This window comes from Vespa velutina, chromosome 11 (genome assembly GCF_912470025.1).
Source record: "Vespa velutina chromosome 11, iVesVel2.1, whole genome shotgun sequence".
Taxonomy (NCBI): Eukaryota; Metazoa; Arthropoda; class Insecta; order Hymenoptera; family Vespidae; genus Vespa; species Vespa velutina.
The window spans coordinates 597,613-618,709 of record NC_062198.1 but is presented as its reverse complement, the minus strand read 5'-3'; the positions used below and the strand labels follow the sequence as shown (position 1 = coordinate 618,709).

The 21,097-nt window shown below is 29.7% G+C and overlaps 2 protein-coding genes across 4 annotated transcripts in view; both read left to right on the top strand.

Annotated features, from left to right (window-relative positions):
- Positions 1–502, top strand: part of LOC124952877 (protein GPR107) — an 8,172-nt gene extending 7,670 nt beyond the window's left edge. For both annotated transcript variants that reach the window (XR_007102044.1, XR_007102043.1), the window contains exon 11: positions 19–502. The gene's annotated coding sequence lies outside the window, so the exon portion shown is untranslated. The remainder of the gene's footprint in view (positions 1–18) is intronic.
- Positions 503–2,207: 1,705 nt separating this feature from the next.
- LOC124952848 (probable G-protein coupled receptor B0563.6) overlaps positions 2,208–21,097 on the top strand; it is a 40,459-nt gene continuing 21,569 nt past the window's right edge. The window contains exons 1-2 of one of the 2 annotated variants that reach the window (XM_047503340.1): positions 2,208–2,692; positions 15,117–15,224. The gene's annotated coding sequence lies outside the window, so the exon portion shown is untranslated. The remainder of the gene's footprint in view (positions 2,693–15,116; positions 15,225–21,097) is intronic. The other variant, XM_047503341.1, reaches the window with a different exon arrangement.

Genomic DNA, 21,097 nt, shown 5'->3' with positions numbered 1-21,097 from the left:
TATGTCATACATAGACAGGTAGATAGAGAGAGAGAGAGAGAGAGAAAGAGAGAGAGAAAGAGAGAAAGAAAGAGAGAGAAAGAGAGAGAGACAGAGAAAGAAAGAAAGAGAGAGAGAGAGAGAGAGAGAGAGAGAGAGAGAGAGAGAGAGAGAGAGAGATAGTTGTGCATTTAAGTGTCATCAAATTATGTGACCGATGTTTCTCATTGGTCAGACAAATATACAAAACCAGATTCTCGTCGTCTTAAACAGTAATAGAATATATAGATACATACTCATGCTATACATACAATCACACAATCTTTACTGATATTATCCTACAAGGTGACACGTGACAAATTGTTACGTTTCTCTGTTGTAAAGCTTGGTTTCCTGGTGACGGAGAAAGGATTAAAAGCTCAACGATAACGTAACTTTAGAGAAGAGATATGCGACGACATGCTGTTGTCGGTAGCTCGCTCGCATTTTATGCTTACAATAAAGCCTGCATTTTTATGCTAGAGTTCGTTTGTTCATTCGTTCCTTCCAAGCCGCGCGTGAGTAAAGTTAATAAATAAAAATGTTGGAACGATCTCGCTTAGTTTATTTTCTTTTTTTTTCTTTTTTATTTTGTACAATTAACCGCTTAAAAAATATTTTATGTTAACAGAGAATATATTTTCTTTTTTCATTTCTTTTTTGTTTTGTTTTGTTTTGTTTTGTTTTGTTTTCTTTTTTTTAATTTCAATGCTTCACCGAATTTGTTAATGAATCCAACAAATTTTAATTGCTTTGCATTTCGATAATATTTGCTTTTAACCGGTTATACCGACTTTTATCACTTAAAACATAATATTTTCATCGATGTTACTACTTGCATATCAATGATATTTTCTTCTTGAGAATGATCTTTTTTTAATACTATTCTATATCAAAAAATTTATTAAAAAATATTCAACATTATGGTGTAAAAGAAAAATGATCTTTTCTGAATCTTAATTGATCGATTATTATATAGAATTAATTTATTAAGATGCATGTATTTATATTCATATTTCATATACGATTATTATCGGTGACATGATTATGACATGATATGTTTTGTCTTATATATTTATGGTAATATAACTGATTTCGTAGAACTTGTCGACATATCGAGAAAAATATTTTCTTCAATTTCTCTCTCTCTCTCTCTCCCTCTCGGTCTCTTTAGTATTTCTTCTATTAGTATGCATATATATGTATGTCTTCTTAACAATGAAAGAGCCTTATCCATTTGAGGGAAAGACGCATATGGAGTTTTAATGAAATATGTCTAACTGCATCGATAAAAGGACAACTCGATGGCAGTGATTCATGAATAGAGAAAGAAAGAAAGAAAAAGAGAAAGATAGAGAGAGAGAGAAATAGATAGATAGATAGAGAGAGAGAGAGAAAGAGAGTTCCATGAGGAAAGAACGATAGAAATCTCTTTTCCTATATTCTTCATCTTCCTTCCACCAATGCATCTAAAACGAGCTTTTACTTACATGGGATAGAACCCCATGTCAAACGAGGGGTCTTAATTTCTACTCCCTGCGGATCAGCCATTCAATCTTTTCGACTTCGTTTCGTAAAAGCTCTTCTAATCTAGCCCTTGTAGGCGTAGGGGAAAAAATATTGTGAACGAAGTAGAAAAGAAAGCAGTATTGTCTTATTATCAAAGAACTAAAAGGGGAACATTGAAATTATGACGTTAATATATCTTGTAAGTTATTTTGTTTCTCTAAGTTAGTAGCAACGATTTCTTTTTTCTTTTCTTTATCTTTTTTGTTCTTTTTCTTTTTCTTTTTTGTCCTTTTTCTTTTTCTTTTTTTTTTTATCAGTTCAGATACGTTTCTTGTGACACGCGTATTAGGCACGTCTTTTAGGGGTGAGCTTTTACAAGGGTTGCGTCTGGGTTAAGTCATAAATCTCAATCTTTCATGGTCGAAGTAATGGTTCGTTTAACCGTCCAGGTAACGTAGACAAGCGTTGCTCTTTCGTGATCCCACAAAAATTAGATCGACTCGATGCGATAACGCTGTTACGAGAAAGCTCAGAAAGAAAAAGAGAGAGAGAGAAAGATACTATGAATTATCGCTTATAAAAAATGTTATTATTATTAAAAAGAAATGGAAAAAAGTAGTGAGGCTTAAAGAAGTAATAGAAAAAACAAAAAAATGAAATAAAAGAATTTTTAATTAAAATAAAAATCAAATTTAATTCGACATCCAATGATACATCAAAATATAATTTTAATTGGATGAATATTTATATTTTATTTTGAAAAATTTGTCAAAAAATGCTTAATAATTTTTATTTCGCGCGTTGCGTTTTCGCGCCATTTCTTCGACTTTTTCCGTCTAATTTTGGCACGCATGCGTGAATTGATGAGACTCAAACGCGGCGAACGTATGAATCCTTGTTTCAGTTATCGTTGCGACGCGATCGAGAGAGGGTTGTATTGTAAGGTCCTTGAAAGAATGAGATCAATATAGAACATACATTTTATTTATTCAAATATTTTTATTTTTTATTTTTATACGCGGCAAGGAAACAGCTCAGAATTTTAAAATGTAGAGAAAGAAGAAAACGTGCGGCGTTTAAAAGAAGAAAGAAGGTGAAGGATATTTTTCGAAAATCGTTTTTTTGTTTTTCGTTTTTTTCAATAAAAATGAAGACGTGCTGCGAGGTAAGGAACGTTTATTAAACTTGTTATTATTGTAATTGGATTTTTATTGTTGTTCTTTTTTTCAATAGAAAAGGCCTACAAATTTTCTTTATACGTGTTGATGAAAATATGTCATAACATTTTACGAAGGATATTTTTTATATTTATATAAATTTATTTATTTATTTATTTATTTTATTCAATATAGTGCATATTAAATATAAATAAGTAATACAATAAATGTATCAGAGAAGTAAAATCGATTAATCGGTTAATCAAGATGCCTTCGGTGCATTTAAACGTTAGATAACGTGGCAATTTTCTAAACATGATTGGAATTTGAATCCGAAATAACGAGAAAGAGATTCCGATCCTTTTGTAGCACGAATCGTTAAATGCCGAATAAAGAATGCGAATAAAGATTATCTCTTTTAAAAGAAGAAGGAAAAAAAGAAATTATTTCATCAATGACCCTTTGAACGTGATGATTCTTGAAATAGGTAATCTAACAAGTCTAATACAAACGATTTCGAGGTAACAGATTTTATTAATTTATTTAGATCTCTTCAACAATTTCATTTAATAGATGGCAATTATTGTTACAACGTTTAGTTAAAAAAAAGAAAAAAGAAAAAAATAGAAAATAGAAAATAAAAATATAAAATTATAAGAACAAATTATCTTGTTTTTTTCAATATATTTTACTAAACATACATTTTTATATATAATACATTATCATGAAGGAAGAAATGGTTATTATTACATTTTAATCATTTCATAAAGTTAGATAGTAATTATTGTTGAAAGAGATTGTTTTAAAAAAATAGAAAATTATAAGAGAAGATTCATCTCCAGTTTTCTTTCAAAATGTTATTAAAGACAACTTTTTATATGCCTTATCATGAATGAAAAAAATGATTATAAGAAAAATTATTATTACTTGGTTATATTGTCTATCGAAAGTAGTATTGCTCATTTCAAAAGTTCAATTATTCCTAAAAAAACTTCTTTAAAAATTAAAAAAAAATCATTTTCAAAAAGAAAAAAAAGGAATTATTGAATAAAATAAATTTTTTGAATAATAAAAAAATAAATTTATCAAATAAAATAAATTTTTTAAGTAGTAAAAAGCAATGTATTGAATAAAAAAAATTTTTTATATAATAAAAAGAAATATATTGAATAAAATAAATTTTTTAAATAAAAATAAATTGTTAATTAAATAGATAAAACTTTTCGAACCTAATAATAATTATTATAATGAAACGATCGGTAAAAAAAGAAACAAGTATATGGAATATTTGTTCCTTTTTTTATCTTTCTTCTTTTGTACTTCCGTTCTCTTGATCATTCTCATATTCAACGCGTTGTTCGAGATCCTTTCGCGAGGGTAAGGAAAAATTATGCCGACTCCGTGTTGAAGTTAAATGAAAAATGTTTAGCGTACTCGACGCGAGTTGAATAATCGATTGTTCCTGTTCGTCTCGAGTCGCGGTTACCTACGCAGCTACGACGGCTGGATTCTCACGTTTCGTATTAATATCTTATCGTGTGTCAGGAAACCGAGTGGACGGTTTCTATGACACATATAACGTCGACTTCTCGTCTCATTTGAAATTCATTCCTCGGCTTAGCGAGTCGCGAAACGCGGAAGTCTCGTTTTTGGTGAACTAATTCGATCCAATGTGTGATATTGTTCAAACATTATCGATAACTTCAAAGAAGTATGTTTTTATAAGGGATTTAAAATGATCGTTTATTCTTGTTAACAGCAAAAGTTCGAAATTATAACTTTCAAATCTTTTTTATTTCAATTATTATCTCTTTCGAATTGCAGCGAACTTTCTGTTTTCATTTTGATCTTCTATATATACATATATACATATATCTCTTTCTCTCTCTCTTTCTCTCTCAAATCTTACAATATTTATATACAGTGTGACCCAGATTAAAACGATCAAACTTCACCAGTATTTTCTATGAGTAGAAATAAGAAAAAAATGTTATATAAACATAGATCCGTAAACGCTTTATTATCAGGTTGTATATTACTTTGAAAAAAAAAGTTGATTTATGTTTTCCATTTCAATATGGCATTCCCCGTTTCGAATACAAATTTCCTATAATGTTTGATATCGTAGGAAAATTGAATTTATCATTCTCCGAATGTCATGCTTATTTTGCTGCAGTTCAGTGAATCGACCATTAATCCTTCCGATCAGTTCTCGTCACGAATTGACTTTTGTACGATACACAATTGCTTTTATTCTTTCCACACAAATAAAAGTTTAACGGTATAAGATTTGGCGATCTTACGGTTCAAGCTATGTGTCCTATCTAACTAATCCATCTTTCATGATAATGTTCGTTTAACCATTCTCTATCAGATCTAGCGAAATGTGTTGGGGCAGCCATCTAATTTGAACCATCTAATTGTTACATTACGATTTAGTATCAACAACGAACTCATTATTGCCCTTAGGCTTTATATTTTTGTTATAACTTTTCTATAAATAATTTGCGGATCTACATTTACATAAAATTAGTTTCTTATTTCTAATCATAGAATATACTAATGAAATTTTGATCGTTTAGATTTTGTATATTTAACGTATATATAGTATATTTTATAACAGCGATTCTCAAAGTGTATTCGAAATCTTAAGATTCCACCAATAAATTCAAGAGTTTTGCGTGACAGTCTGCCGGCCGAATTATTGGAACGAACAATTTTTATATTATTCGTATTAGGGACTTTTTTTTTTAACGAAGTTTCATTGATTAAAGTCTGAATTACTAAAACAGTATTTGTTTCATTTAATATCTCATAAAGTTTAGGGAAGGAAGGTATCCGTTGTTCAAAAAATATAAAGAAATCCACGCAATCTTTGGATTTTTGTGAAATCTACGATCAAAAATGTTTAGAAATTCTTACTTTATTATGTATTAGTATATTATATATTCCTGCTACAGTAATATAGTATATTATAATTCCTGCTTTATAATATATTATATAATTATATAATAATATCATATAAAAATTCGGGGACATCATTTGTAAGAAACACAATAGGTGTGAATTTAGAATATAGGATTTGATGAAAAGATTTTTTATTGTTTATTGTATAGATCCACTAAATTGCATCAACTATGCCCTTTATTCAGTTGAGTTATCGTATTATTTTACGAAAATGAGTTTTGCGTCTTCGCCAATTTTCATTAATGACTGGTTTTAAAAAGCTTAATTCGTACCCAACGGTATCACGTTGAATGCAATATTTCATTGAGGATGTGTTGCAACGTATGCATGAAAAAGTGCGAGGGAAGAGATTGGAATTATGGCAAGAGAAGGCATGGCTGTTACACCATGATAATGCGAGCATGCACATAGAGCATTTCTCATTCAGAAGGTTTTGGCATGAAATTCACTTTCTGTAGGCTCGCAATCGCCATATTTACCTGATATGTCTCTAGTAAACTTTTTTCTTTTTTCCTTTGCCTTGAGCGAATGTTAAAAGGTCAATGTTTTCCTACGAAAAAAGAAATCATTGATAAAAGGACAGAAGTGCTAAACTCAATTCCAGTTTTGGCATATAAGAGAGTTTGCAAAGATAGGAAAACAAGATTCCAAAGATTTATTGCATTCGAAGGGAACTACTTTGAAGAGAATTCTATATATATAAATAATTGTAATATTAATAATGAAATATTTATAAAAAAAGTCTCTGAACTTTTTGATCATATCTTGTATATATTGTATATATGTTTATATTATTCTCCCTATAGATATATATATACACACATCATACACAATATATATATACTATATATATACAAAATTATATAATAATATTATATAATAATAGAGCATAATATTTTTTTTATATATACATATTTTATAAAGAATCAAATATTTTTGTTTTCATAAAAGTAAAGTTATCGTAGAATATTTTGTATTTATCTTACGTAAATATAAGAATTAATCAAAAAATTAAATCAATATTCATATAAAATATATACCATGTTTATTGGAGGAAAATGTCATCTTTTTGAAAAGCAACATTATTATTGTTGATAAAATATATTACAACATATATGGGACAACATTAGATAAAATATGAGAGTTGATAAAATGTGGGACAACATTAGATATGTTGTTTAATAATTATTGTTCTATATGGAATATTTATTTTCCTTTTATTAATTAATACCTGATAACACATTTTCTTAATCATATTTTTATTATTTTCATTCATTAATTTACTGCTATACTTGTAAAAAGGTTACAATTTAGGAAATTTATAGGTACGATTTAGGAGATCATTTGTTTTAATCGTTTTCATTACACTATTATGCAAGAAGATTTATAATAAATTAATTTGTTTTTGGTGAAAGAATGAATACCTAATAGATATTTTACATATCAAATTATGATTTTTAATCTTAACTTGCGTAAAAAATTTCTATTAAATATTTCTACTAAATAAAAATTTTTACTACATTAGCGCTAAATTAGTAATACACACATACACACACACAGACATATATATCTATATGCATATATATATATATACATATATACATATATTTATATATATACATATATACATATATTTGTATATATACATATATACATATATTTATATATATACATATATACATATATATATATGAACATATAGATATACATCTATAGTGTATTCATATAGGTGCGCGCACACTCGCGGATATATGTACATGACTATATATATACATATACACGGTTTTAGTTGTGCATTTGGCCAATTGGATTTGAAGAATCACATACCAAATCATCGAAACGGGACTAGACGCGTTTAATTAACACGGCCATCAACCGCACGACAATTCTACGTTCGAAATTCTGTTGCCCTTCCTCCTTTCATCACTTTCAGACTGTAACGTATATACATAGGTATGTACATACATATGTATATACAACACATATACAAAGGTAGAACTTTTCATACCTGATGGTTCTCTCCGTATTTCTTCGATGCGTCTAACCGATTGCTTCTCTCTTCTTCTTATTCATTAATTATCTAGAAATACTTGAAAAGAATGATTAACGATGTGAAGTTGCGAGAAAGTTCATTCGATGGACGAATCGTTATCTACTTTAAAAATGACTCGTACATATCTATATACAATTTTCCGAAAAATTATATTAAATGTGGTTTCTTTTACGGATCAGTTGGGTCTTTTTTTTATTTTTTATTTTTATGTATAACTATATATAATAAAAATAGATCTATGTATATCATGATAAAAAATAATGTTTCACATTGTGAAAATATGTATATGAATTTAGCACTGCCGTATTGGATATCTAATAAGTTAGACTTTTTATGATTTTCTATGGAGAATATTAAAAAATAACATCTGTTATTTTTCGTTGTTTCCTTTTTTCTAAACAAAATAAATACATAAGTTATTGGATTTTGTTAAAATAGTGTTACGTAAATTGAGATAATTAAATATAATTGAGATTTAATAAAAAAAATAATCAATTGAAATGATTTCTGTGGAAAAAAAAGCTAGCAATACTTCTTGTTCGACTGTTTCAGGGGTTTTACCTTCATATAATTCGTAATTTATGAACAACAGAAGAATTCCATGTTGGAATGTGTTTCGAAGAACAAGTTAATTCCATTAAACGGACAATTGGGGACAATAAAATCTTTGTTATTGGTAAAATCGAATATTCTTAACGAGCCTGACTTTTCTCTGTTTAGAATCGAAATGTCGAATTTATTGCGCGAACTCTCTCATATTTTGACATCATCGTTATTCTTTCTTATGTGCGTGTATATTTATATCATCGTAAATAAATTATGTACTTTTTAACACTATTTCAATAGTTTATCACAATCAGATGTACCATTTTTATTATCAATCAATCTAATAATCAGTTTTATATACGAACGATTTTTAATTTTCGGTTTCGAAATGGCGATATTTTTTTAAATTAAAAAATTCATAAAAATTTGCATATGCAACAGAAAGAATTGGAACTTGTCGAGAAAATTTAAAATAGTGTCAGGCATGACTATAAATTTATTTTGACATTTTTTATGAAAGCAATTAAAGATTAAACGGATAAAAATTTTAATTTGGTGATCTTACCGAAAGAACCCCAAGTATAATATTTATAAGTCTGTTATCAAAGTTTAAATATATTATATATTTTTATTCATACATATTCGTACACATTTTTGTGCATGCGGAAGCACATACAATAGATTTTACAACAAATTTCTAAATTGAATTCAGTAGATTAATATTAAATTACAAATCGAGTTATATCTCACGAAAATTTACGAGTAATTCCGATCCGATCTGATTTTTGGTTTCAAAATGGCGGGCATTTCAAAAATTAACAATTTCATAACAAAACGCATATTTAATGGAAATGAAAAAAAGAAAAAATGCTGTAGAAATATTTATAAGTGTTATCCATTAACTGGAAGTATTTCGGTCGTACCTATTTGAGATAAAACACAGCTCTTTTTTGTCAGAGGTTCAGGTAGCAGATCCACCTTGACAAAACAGAACGTTGGTTATCTTTCGTTCTCATCATTTTTATCAACCGAAATTTCATTTCGCTGAGAATCGCAAGACTTTTTTCCTCCTTTTTTGACTTGAAATTTACGGATTTCAGCAGGAAATTCCTTAGCTTCCTGTGGGAATGACGATCGAAAAACGTTATCGAGTAAGGAAGCGGGAGTTGAATCCTACTCGATTATCGCGATGGAGGAATACAAGCTTCCTTATTTTATCCTCGATTCCGAAGGATTTGCGTTACGCTCGCGTAACTTCGATTTTATTCTGTTCGTGCGTAACGACCGAAAGAAGTCGATGTCTACCGAAGGGATAAAACGCGTAAGGAAAAAGGGAAAAGAAAAGGAAGAATAAGAAAAGAATGGAAACGAGTAGTATTCCATGCATGAATGCATCAATGAATGACCACTTTATTTATTGTTATTAAAAAATGAATCAATGATGCTAGTTCATCCTGTTGTTTCTTTTTTATCTACAATCCACTAGATGTCAAGTAAGAATGTAGGAATAAAATTTTGTTTAATAATTCGAAAGTGAAATTATTAATACTTAATATATACAGGATATATATATATATATATATATATATATATACAGGCTGACTCAGAATAAATGTGAAATATTTTAAGGATGACTTTAGAAGATGTAAATAATAAATAAAGTTCAAAACGTATGTCTTATTTGATTTTGTTATCGAGTTATAGAGACTTTAATTTTCAACAAATTCTATTTGCTTAGTTTTATAAGAGATGTTCGAAATTACAATTCCAGATGTGAATACAAGCTAGCGAATGTCTTACCAATAACTGTTTTGCTCACCTTCTTTCCATATGTCCTCATGTTGTTCGGATTTGTTGGGAACTTTGTTCAATTATTTCACGAAGAGTTTCAATATTGTCAATGGACGTTTTTGACACAATAGATTTTGTTTATCTAACGAAAGAATTATTGCCATACATAATCCACTATAATTCAAAAACAAAGTCAAATACGACACGTGTTTATACGAATTCCTTTTTTATTGTTTTGATAAGTTGAAGTCATCTCCAAAATATTTCCCACTTATTCTGGAGACATCTAATGTATAAATACATATTATTCTCTTTTTTTTTTAATTAAATAAAATAAATCAAAATGACATTTCCTTAGATAAGGTCATTTATACTAATATTCAAATTTTTTGACGGAGGGCTAATGTAGAACAAAAAAAAAGAAAAAAAGAAATATTAATATTTAACGAAGCCTTAATCGGTCATTTAGTGATATTCTCACACCAAGTTTTTCGAAGGAGAAAAAAGCAAAACAAAGGAAATAAAATAAGAAAAAGACGATGGCTCGAAGGCAACAGACCACCCTCGTTTGCTCATCTACCCTCGTTGGAATTTTTTATGGTTTCGTAAGTGGCGGTTTGCGAAGTTATTACAAAAAAGAAAAATGTAATAATAATAAAAAAAGAAAAAAAAGGAGAAAGTAAAAAAGGAAAATGAAAAGCAAAGAAATGTTTGAGGAAGGAAAAGAAAGAAAAAGAGGGAGAAAGGAAAAAAGAAAAGAAGAGTACTGCAGACCTTCGAGATACATTTTATATAATATTGAAGGATACTTGAATGAGAGGGTGAGAATGAGGGTGGTTTTAGCGGAGGGGTTGAAGACCCAGAGTCGGATATCTTGAGAGCGCATAATTATCTCGGCTTCTCTCGTATTATCACGCCTCACGTTGCCGGCCACGAGACGACGACGATGGACGACGGAACGTTCGTTAATTAATGCTTTTCACTGATGGCCAGCTTTCCTATAAGAGATTTTCAAGAATTATCCTCGGGCATCTTCGAGTCAACTGACATACAAAGCCCAATAATTCTTAGATCTCGGATGGAATCTTGCGAAGTAAAAGCTTATATTATTCCATCTGATCTTATTATTCTCCGGAAAATCGATATAATCGAATCTACATTTATCAATGTATGTTGATAACACTTACGTGACAGAAAAACGTAACAATTTTTTAATTGCTACAGTTATTTGTAAACGAATTTCTGAAACGCGCATAAGTAAAAAAGTTGTCATTCTATGTTAAAATTTTTTATTATTGTATGATGATTTCCATGTAATCGATGCTTAAGTACTATTTCAATTGAGAATCACTCAGCTTTCAAAAGATTATTTTCAATTTTCATTATTTACAAATAATCATAGTGTAGACAAGAAAACTGATATCATTAGCTTCTTCCTTGCTTCTAGGTACCTATATATCATTGGCCTGTTATATCTTTACTATGTATAAATACTATTGTCACACAATGATACTTCATGGTAGGATTAACACGAAGGAATACGTATGACTAATGGAAAGGAAAACTCGACCACATAGACTACCTTTACTAACACCATTAATGACCGCATATATACATTTAAACTTTTAAATAACGAATCTTTTTTGGAATCTATTTTCAACAGTGGATTATTGAAAAAAAAAAGAATAGAAAAGAAGAAGCAATTTTATATTAATATTACGATTGATTCTTTTTTCTTTCTTTTTCTTTTTTTTCTTTTTTTTTTTTTTAAGAGAAATCACTTTTCTTTGAATCGTAACACGTATTACTAGTCTAGCCCAGTATATTAAAGGAAAGGAAATCGTAGCTTGAAGGAACGCGGATTACGATTCGTGGAGTATTCTCTTTTTCTCTCTTTCTCTTTTTCACTCACTTCCGGTAGCCAGTAACGCACGTGCATTGAACATACAAAGAGAGAAGAGATTTGAGAATGAAATTCAGATCTTGAAGGAAAATAGATCACATTCCATTCGAACTTCGAACGATAGGAAGATTCATACTTACACTCTACTAACTTATTGTTAGTCAATCTCTTTGTACGTACCTAGTACATTCTATTTTTTGAAATTTCAAAAAACTGAAAAAAGATTATTTGTCTTTCTATCATGCTTCTGGAGTTCCTGTTACATTAACAAAAAAAAAATGGTGAAGGTCGAACGAAAGAATTATTTTTTTTTAATTTTTATTTGGTATAATAGAATAATTTCAGATGAGATGACCATGCGGATGAGCCAACTCGGTCTCAGATTTTGTTGATATAGTTCGATTTTCTACTAGATATTTTTACTGATAGGATTGGCAATTATTAACGAAAGTCATAAACAATACTCTATATTTGTTTTTAATTAAAAAATTTGTAAGTTATTTGTAATAAAGGAATTAAATATTTTAGACAATTTTCTACTTCTTTAGAACATAATTTACAAAGAAATTATCACTTTTTTGAAATACAATGCTTTAATATAGTACTCAAAGGTCATGTATATAATCATGTGACGAGTGAAAAACAAGTGATTTATCACTCTTTGATTCTCGGAATAGATAGTTCGGTTTTTTCGAGAATAATTGATACATTGTAAAATTATACATTTTTACGTTTTTACGACGTAAATCCAGCTACTTACAGCATCGGTGGATTTTTATATTTTCTGTTAATCATTTTTAATAATGAAGATCCATTATGTACTTTCTTAAATGAAAAACAACAACCAGAAGAACGTGTGCTTTGTGTAACTGAAGAAGATATAGAGAAAAATAAAGAACTAAAACCTGTCGTACCTAGATGCTCGCAAGCAATTAGTAAAAGAACTACCGTGGCAGACGCGCCAGACAATGCTAAATAAAATTAATCCAATTCTCGGTACGTCATCAGATGTAGTTAAAGGAATTAAAAAACGTAGGAAACGTTTTAAGCGGTAAAAATAACAAAACGTGCTAAACATTCAAGCAAACCCTACAAACATAAACATCTCCCTTACGAAAGATTCATCTTTGGACGAATATTTTTCAGATTATATAGTCTAAAAGTCTGAAGAAAGTTTTGAGAAAGAAAATAATACTGAATGCATCGATTATAGAGTACAGTATAGCTGTACATCGAAACAATGCGAGTGGATTCGATGTGTGAGATATGATGAGCGATTTCACGAAGGATGTTCAAAATTTTAAGATTTATGTGATCTCTGTAGAGAAGTTTCACGGAAGCAAAAATATCAATTTTTCTTTTTATTATGTACAAAACGTTTTTTTTTTTTTTTATTTGGGTCAAAAATTTCTTTTTTTTTTATAAAAATATAAAATTATTTTTCAGTTTTATCTTGATATTATAATTTTTCATTTAGGTATTTACTTTTATATTTTATTTTTTTGATATTATATAATTTTTTATATAAGCTTTTACTTTTATAAACATCATTTTTTTTTTCTTTATATATCGATTAAATTCAAAATGCATTGAAGCTTTAAGTAACCCCTCGAATTATCCTAATAATGGTGATAATAATGAAAAGAAACAACAATAAATAGTACAATTGACAACGGTTCAAGGAAATATGGATATTTCATCAAAAGAATCAAAAATAAGAAAAGGAATAAAAGGAAAAAAATAAAAAGAGAAAATGAAGAAAAACGGATCTTTTTCAAAGAAGGAGAGTGAGTTAATCGGACTGTCCCGTAACGTTCTTATACACCGACGGAAGTCGTCGTTGTTGCGCTCGACTGCTTTTGATAGAACGTCCAATAGTTGCTCGGTCTCGTGTAAGGCGCGCGCCTGGAACGAAGCGGTATCAATTTGCCGACGAGACTCCGCCGGTAGTAAAATTGCTTGAGCGCGCTTGAAAAATTTTTCTCCATTGCGAATTAGCTACGAGAACGAATGAGACGTAACATATACAATAATATGCTTACCTATCACGTAGGATAATACTTTTTTATTAACAAAAATCTTAAAATTAGTCTCATTGTATTTTCTTTTATTTTCTCTCTAATTTTATATTCAAAATATTACGTTTTTTTTTATGCATTACCACACAGATAGTGTCTCTTATGCAATTGCCATTATTCTAACTTTTAATAAACATTGAATTTTTTTCTAATTCCATTCGCATTTGAAGTTTGACACGAAATCATTGGATTTTCTAAATGAGCGGGTAAACTTTCTTCATGAATATAGGAACAAATTAGTTTAAATGAAGTGTGACAAAATTTCGTGAAAAGTTTCTGTATCATTGTGGAAATTAATAATTAAAATATCATACTTGATATTTTAAAAATGATTGAAAATGATTGAAAATGCTTGAAAATTTTCAAAATAATTACTGTTCGATTAAAAACACTTTTATGTTAAAAATAAACAAAATTTCTGAGTCGGATTCATGGAAATTTAACACAATATTTTTATGAAACATGGAGATACATTATTTACAATTTCACACAAATTGAAATGCCGCTTATTTTATTATAGAAACGTTTACAGTTGAAGATTAATGAAAAAATTGAATCGAATTCATTGAAAGTTTTTAAAATAATTTTGTGAAACATGAAGATATTTTGTTTGTAATTTCAAGTAAATCGCTCGAAAAATTTTAACATAACGCCTATTTCATTATAAATATTTTAATGTTAATCTTTTGTAGACTAATTTTCTTTAGGAAAATTATATAATGTAAAAGTTGTAGTATAACTTATAATTAAAAAAACAAAAATAAAAAAAAGTAAAAACAATAAATAAAGAAAGACGAGAAACATCGGATATGAAGAAACAATTAATTTTGTTATAACAAAATGTAATAAAATTCGAAAAAATACAGGGATATAAGCGTGTGGTTTTAAAATTACATGACGATAAAGTGGATAATACATTATAATCAATGTGAACAAAAATAGTTCAAAGTATTAAAACTGATTTTGATCTATCTCTCATCACTTCTAACTTTACAATGGTTCTTGTCATATTCATTGCGATTATATGACCATGATAATAAACTAATTATATTTCTATCTATTTATCTATCTATCTCTTTTTGTCTTTCTCGAAGGGAGACCCTCGAGGCTCGTAAAGGAGATCACGAGGGAGTGCTTCGTTCGTCGCGTTAGAGGACCTGCGACACATCCAACGAAGACGCAGTCGTTGGAAAGAGGGCCACGTAAGCTTTCGATCCTAACAGGAGAAGTAGCTTCGGGCAATTCCCTCTCTCTTTCTCTCTCTCTCTCTCTCTCTCTCTTTCTCTCTCTCTCTTTCTCTTTCTCTCTCTCTCTCTCTCTATCTCTCTCTCTTTCTCTAACCTTCGAAGACGTCCTCAACCCTTACGTGTCGAGCGTATCCGTTCCTTTAGACCGACAAATTATCCCTTCAGATAAGTCGAAGTTAATCTTGCAAGCAGCAGAGCGTGCCTGGTGACTTCCTTTGCTTACCAATGGGAGAGAGACTCTCATCGCTTTAGTTAAATACTCCATCGAGTTATCAGGAGTTCCGACGAAATTTCTAATCATTGATCGTCGAAGATCTCGATCAGGATATTTTCAATTTTATTCTGTATTTTACATTCTTCTTTTTTTTTTTACATCCCACAGCACAATGTTTAGGTAGAATTTTGATTTGGTTGTTGTAAAAGAAAAAAAATACCGTCATTATTAAATGGATCAATTAATTGAAAGGATTTATTTGAGAGATTATTAAAATGACTTAATCTAAATATTATACTATCGAAAGTTTCGAAATAGCGGAAGAAAGTAGTTGTAATTTTTGGTATCGTTTCCATTTGATAAGAGAAAGAAAACAAAAAGGAAAAAAAAGAAAGGACGAAACTTGTTTCAGTCTAAAACAATTTTCATTTGGTACGCGTCAAGTTTCAATACTGGAGAGAGATAGATAGACAGGGGGAGAGAGAGAGAGAGAGAGAGAGAGAGAGAGAGAGAGAGAGAAGAAAGGACGAAGTAGTAGGAAACACGCGACAACGTTATAGTTCACAAGTAAATCCGTTAGAGGGTACTAAACTGCGCGCGACTATTAATTTTCAGTCGAAAGTTTCTGGGTAAAATTTCGCTTGATCGGTCTCGGATGGAGAAGCGGGATGGGGACGGGAAGGGTAGGAGAGAGGAATGGTGATACTGGAGACGGGAAAAGGGGTAGATTTAGGGGAGAAGAGAAGACTTATTGTTCCAACAGGCAGGCGCGATTTTGCGGCATGCCCGAGGATTCAAACTCGATGCGAAAGTTTTCGCTAATTTTCTCGGGTCTGTCGCGTTTTCCTCCAATCCCCTTCTCAAATCCCCCCTCGTGTTGTGGTATACGAAGAAATATGAGTTGGATCGAGTACACCTAAGGTATTTCGAGAAGTTGTAAAACCGAAAGTCATCTTAGATCTTAGCCTTATGTCACTGCGAAAAAGATTTTCCATAAAATTGATATTTCTTCTAATAAATATGACAGATTTGTGGCACTTTATGTCATCAACAATCGTTTTTTTATGAAGTAAAATGGTTAGTTTTTAGTCAGACCGTGTGAAGGGATTGACCTTTATCAAGGATTGATCTTAAGTGTTTATATACATCTAGAAAATTGAAAAACAATTGATTTTTCTGAAATATTTTCATTCGATAGTATTATCTTTTAAAAATATTCTCTGTAAATTTTATCTGAAAATTCGAAAAATTAACAAAGTTATAAGACTTTGAAATTGATCCTGACGTTATGTGTATTTTAAACTTTAAACGCACTTTTTTCAAAACCATATTCAAATCAGTGCCAATGGTATTTTAAAAACTACTGAATCGATCAGGATGAAATTTGGCATGATTATTTCTTATATTCATTATCTATTCTTTGTTGTAAATGGAAATTTCTTTAGAAAACTTAGTTCTTTTCTTTTAATCATTAAAAAACTACTAAAATTTTTTATCGAAAGTAAATTCAATCACTCATATTTGTTTATTAAATGAAAATATTAAAAATCGATTTCGTGAAGAACTGATTTTTTTAATCTACTTTAAGAGCTTTTTTGATAATACTCTGAGGAGATATCATTGGCATCATAAAAGCCGTGCAAAACAATTTCGCCTGGTTTGACATCGATAACTCTAAGAAAATAACGGATTATTTTAAGTTTTTTGGTTGGAAAATATTCCTCAAGGTATACATTAGAATACATATTTAATGATTTTTTTATTAATGAAATAAATTACATCCAAAAAAATTAAAATTGTCTTTTTTGAACCGTCTAGATATATATAACTAGTATTAAGTATTCTTGCAAATATTTAATTCTTTTCGTTGAATTTCTATCAATTTTTTAGTTATTTCGATATATCATCCTTGCGAAACCGAAAGTCAAATCGAACCAGTATTACCTGTAACAAGTAACTTTATTACTTTTTTTCATAAATTTCAAGTCAATCCATCCATCCGTTTACAAGATAGAGTGAATACGTCCATACACATGTGCATATATGTATATCAAAACTCATACATACACATATACATATTTAGATTTTTAAGGTAACACATAGATATATGTATATTTTAATAAGAATCGTAAAGATTTGGGAAAGTTTTTGAATATCTCAAATAATTTTGGAAATAATCGTTCGTTACATTTTTTCCTATATCAAAAGTATAAGGAACTTCTCGTAGTCTTGCCTAAAAAAAATTGAATAAGAGAAAGAGAGAGAGAGAGAGAGAGAGAGAAAGAGAGAGAGAGAGAGAGAGAGAGAGAGAGAGAGAGAAATGAAGCAAGTACCATTGGCCGTCGTTCGCGGTGTCAACGGACCGGAAGAACGACGATGAAACTCATCACGAAAGTACACAAAAAGTTCTCCTTCTCTTTCTCCCTCTCTCTCTCTCCCTTTTCTCTCTCTCCTTCTTTTCTCTCTCTCCCTCTCTTTCACCAGCAACCAGCATTTCTTCTAACGACCCCACGAGATCCCGTTCCTTTCTTGTTACCCCGTGAGTCGACATATACGACTCTACGAAGAAGATACACGAGGGACTTGCTTTCTCTCTCTCTCTCTCTCTCTCTCTCTCTCTCTCTCTCTCTCTCTCCGAGGACATAGAAACTTTCATCGAGAGTTTGTTCGCGAAAAAGACAGACAGGAAGGGAGAAAAGGAAAACTTGTCCTTAAATAATCCTTTTCAGTTTACAAGGCGCACAAGGAGGACCCAACTGTAATCATTTCCGAAGACAGAAAAACATAAAAAAAGAATATATATATATATATATTTATGTATGTATGTATAAGCAACGTCATGTTAAAATTCAAGATCAGCACAGCAAACTGACTTTGTTAAAATTTCAAAATAGTGGTGCTGAATTGAATAACATTTCTTCGCTATCCTCTCATTTCTTTTGATCTATTTCATAGTATTGTGGTTGACGAAACAAAGCGACACAAATTTGACAATATCTTCTGTATAAATATCAGTTTTATTGAAAATCCAGAATGATAATGATAAGTTAAGTAACATCTTTTCTCAATTTTTATGTCCTGCTTATATTTCTTTTTCTCTTATACTATAATATTTTCCTCGTAGAAGGTATAACCCAATGTATAATCCAAGGACCCATTTAGGAAAGAAAGTTATACCAATATATTTTTAGTGTTTACCATTTATGATCGCTATTCTATCGCACCGTTGTTGTTATCCTATACCTCTTCGAACATTAAAGGCTATTCATGTGCTCACCGAACACCTTTGGAGACATAAAAAATATCTCTGTTATAAAGTACCTTATAATAAAATATTCTGTTATAAAATATCCTGTTAAATGTTCATCAGACCTATCAATAGCTGGACCACCACTTCATGCAATACATAATACCTTATTATATTTTTAATCAATCAAAACTGTAAGCGTTTACATTTTTACCCAGTAATAGGAAACAAGAACGAATCTTTTATCCTCGACAAGTTCATTATGAGACGAGCTAGGTACTTAAAAAAAATGAGCCAATCAGAAAGATAGTAAGTATTCGCAATTCAATAAACCCGGTAATTAAATAATTAATAAGTTTGCGATTAGTTATTAAATCTGTACTCCGCATACTGGAAACCGGTAATTAATTAATTAATCTGTGTTCCGTATTCTGTGAGACCGGTAATAAAATAATCAAGTCTGTATTCTGAAATCAGTAAATCAGTAATTCAGTTGAAACATTAAATTACTGATTTTGAAAGTATTCTTTTGTAACTTTTACCGAATATTGTTCCCCTATCATTGAAATGGAAATTCATTCTCGAATCATTACACCGCTTGTAGAAAAAAACATAATATTATTACTTTTAAGGCTCTGTTGTTTTATTACTCTCATCTTTAATATTTTATGTCAAATTCAAATAATTCTGGTTCGATTCGACTTTCGGTTTCGGAATGATGATATATTGAAAAAATAAAAAATCATAGAAATTGATATATGCAAAGAAAAAAGTTAAAACTGCAAAAATATTTAAGAGAGTACTTATACCTATACAGTTCAAGAAAAGGCAATTTTTATGATTTTTTTTGCATGTAATTTATTTCATTAATAAAAGATCGTTAAATATGTATTCTAATGTATACCTTGAGGAATATTTTCCAACCAAAAAACTTAAAATAATCCGTTATTTTCTTAGAGTTATCGATGTCGAACCAGGCGAAATTGTTTTGCACGGCTTTTATGATGCCAATGATATCTCCTCAGAGTATTATCAAAAAAGCTCTTAAAGTAGATTAAAAAAATCAGTTCTTCACGAAATCGATTTTTAATATTTTCATTTAATAAACAAATATGAGTGATTGAATTTACTTTCGATAAAAAATTTTAGTAGTTTTTTAATGATTAAAAGAAAAGAACTAAGTCTTCTAAAGAAATTTCCATTTACAACAAAGAATAGATAATGAATATAAGAAATAATCATGCCAAATTTTATCCTGATCGATTCAGTAGTTTTTAAAATACCATTGGCACTGATTTGAATATAGTTTTGAAAAAAGTGCGTTTAAAGTTTAAAATACACATAACGTCAGGATCAATTTCAAAGTCTTATAACTTTGTTAATTTTTCGAATTTTCAGATAAAATTTACAGAGAATATTCTTAAAGGATAATATTATCGAATGAATATATTTCGAAAAAATCGAATTTTTTTTTAACTTTTTAGAGATTTCTAATATCTTAAACTAGTATCGTAAATATCATTGAAAATTTTTTGGAAATTTTTTTTGTTGGAAACGATCAAAGATGGCGGATCCAGCGAAAAAGTTAGAAAGCATAATTATAGTGCATAATATATACCTTCGTTTAGCTTTACCCCTTCTTTTTTCAACAACGACTTGTAGCGAAACATATTATGTAAGTCGCAGCTGTCGTTGTATTGGCGCAAGCTCACGGTTCTAGTGGAAAACTTACTTGAGTTTGTCAGTTTAGATCGACGCAAAAACCACTTCCGTTTACCTCCTCGACTTTTTCTTCTTTATTCTTTTTCTTCTTCTTTTCTCTTTGTCATTGATGTTAACCTTCTGAACCATAATATGTGCTTTTGGATATTGCAAATTTTCTTTTTTCACCCCATCTACTTTCCATCCCATCTACTTTCCACCCCATGACGTGTCGATTCCGAAACGAGCCTTTCACTCCATCGAATTATCGTAGAGCGATAACCATCGCGAAAACTTACTTTCAAGAATTATCTTTCGCATGATTTAAACCCATGTAGTTTTTTCTTCTCAAAGAGTTTTCGAAGATCGAGAAGGATCATTATAATAAACCGAAGAATTCTTGTTCGTACTTTTTATCTTACATGTTAAATTTACTGTATTTCAATATTTCACTTCTTAAGATAATTATTTCGAGCAATAAAAATTTTTTCATTTATATACGTATATTTTTCAGTTACATATGTACATTTACGATAAGATTAATGGGAATTTATTTTTCTCTTAATATACAAAATGTATCAGCGATCGTATTACGATCCAAATCCATTTTTTATCAATTTTCTCTTGACAAAAAATCAATTTAAATTTTATCAATTGAAATATTAT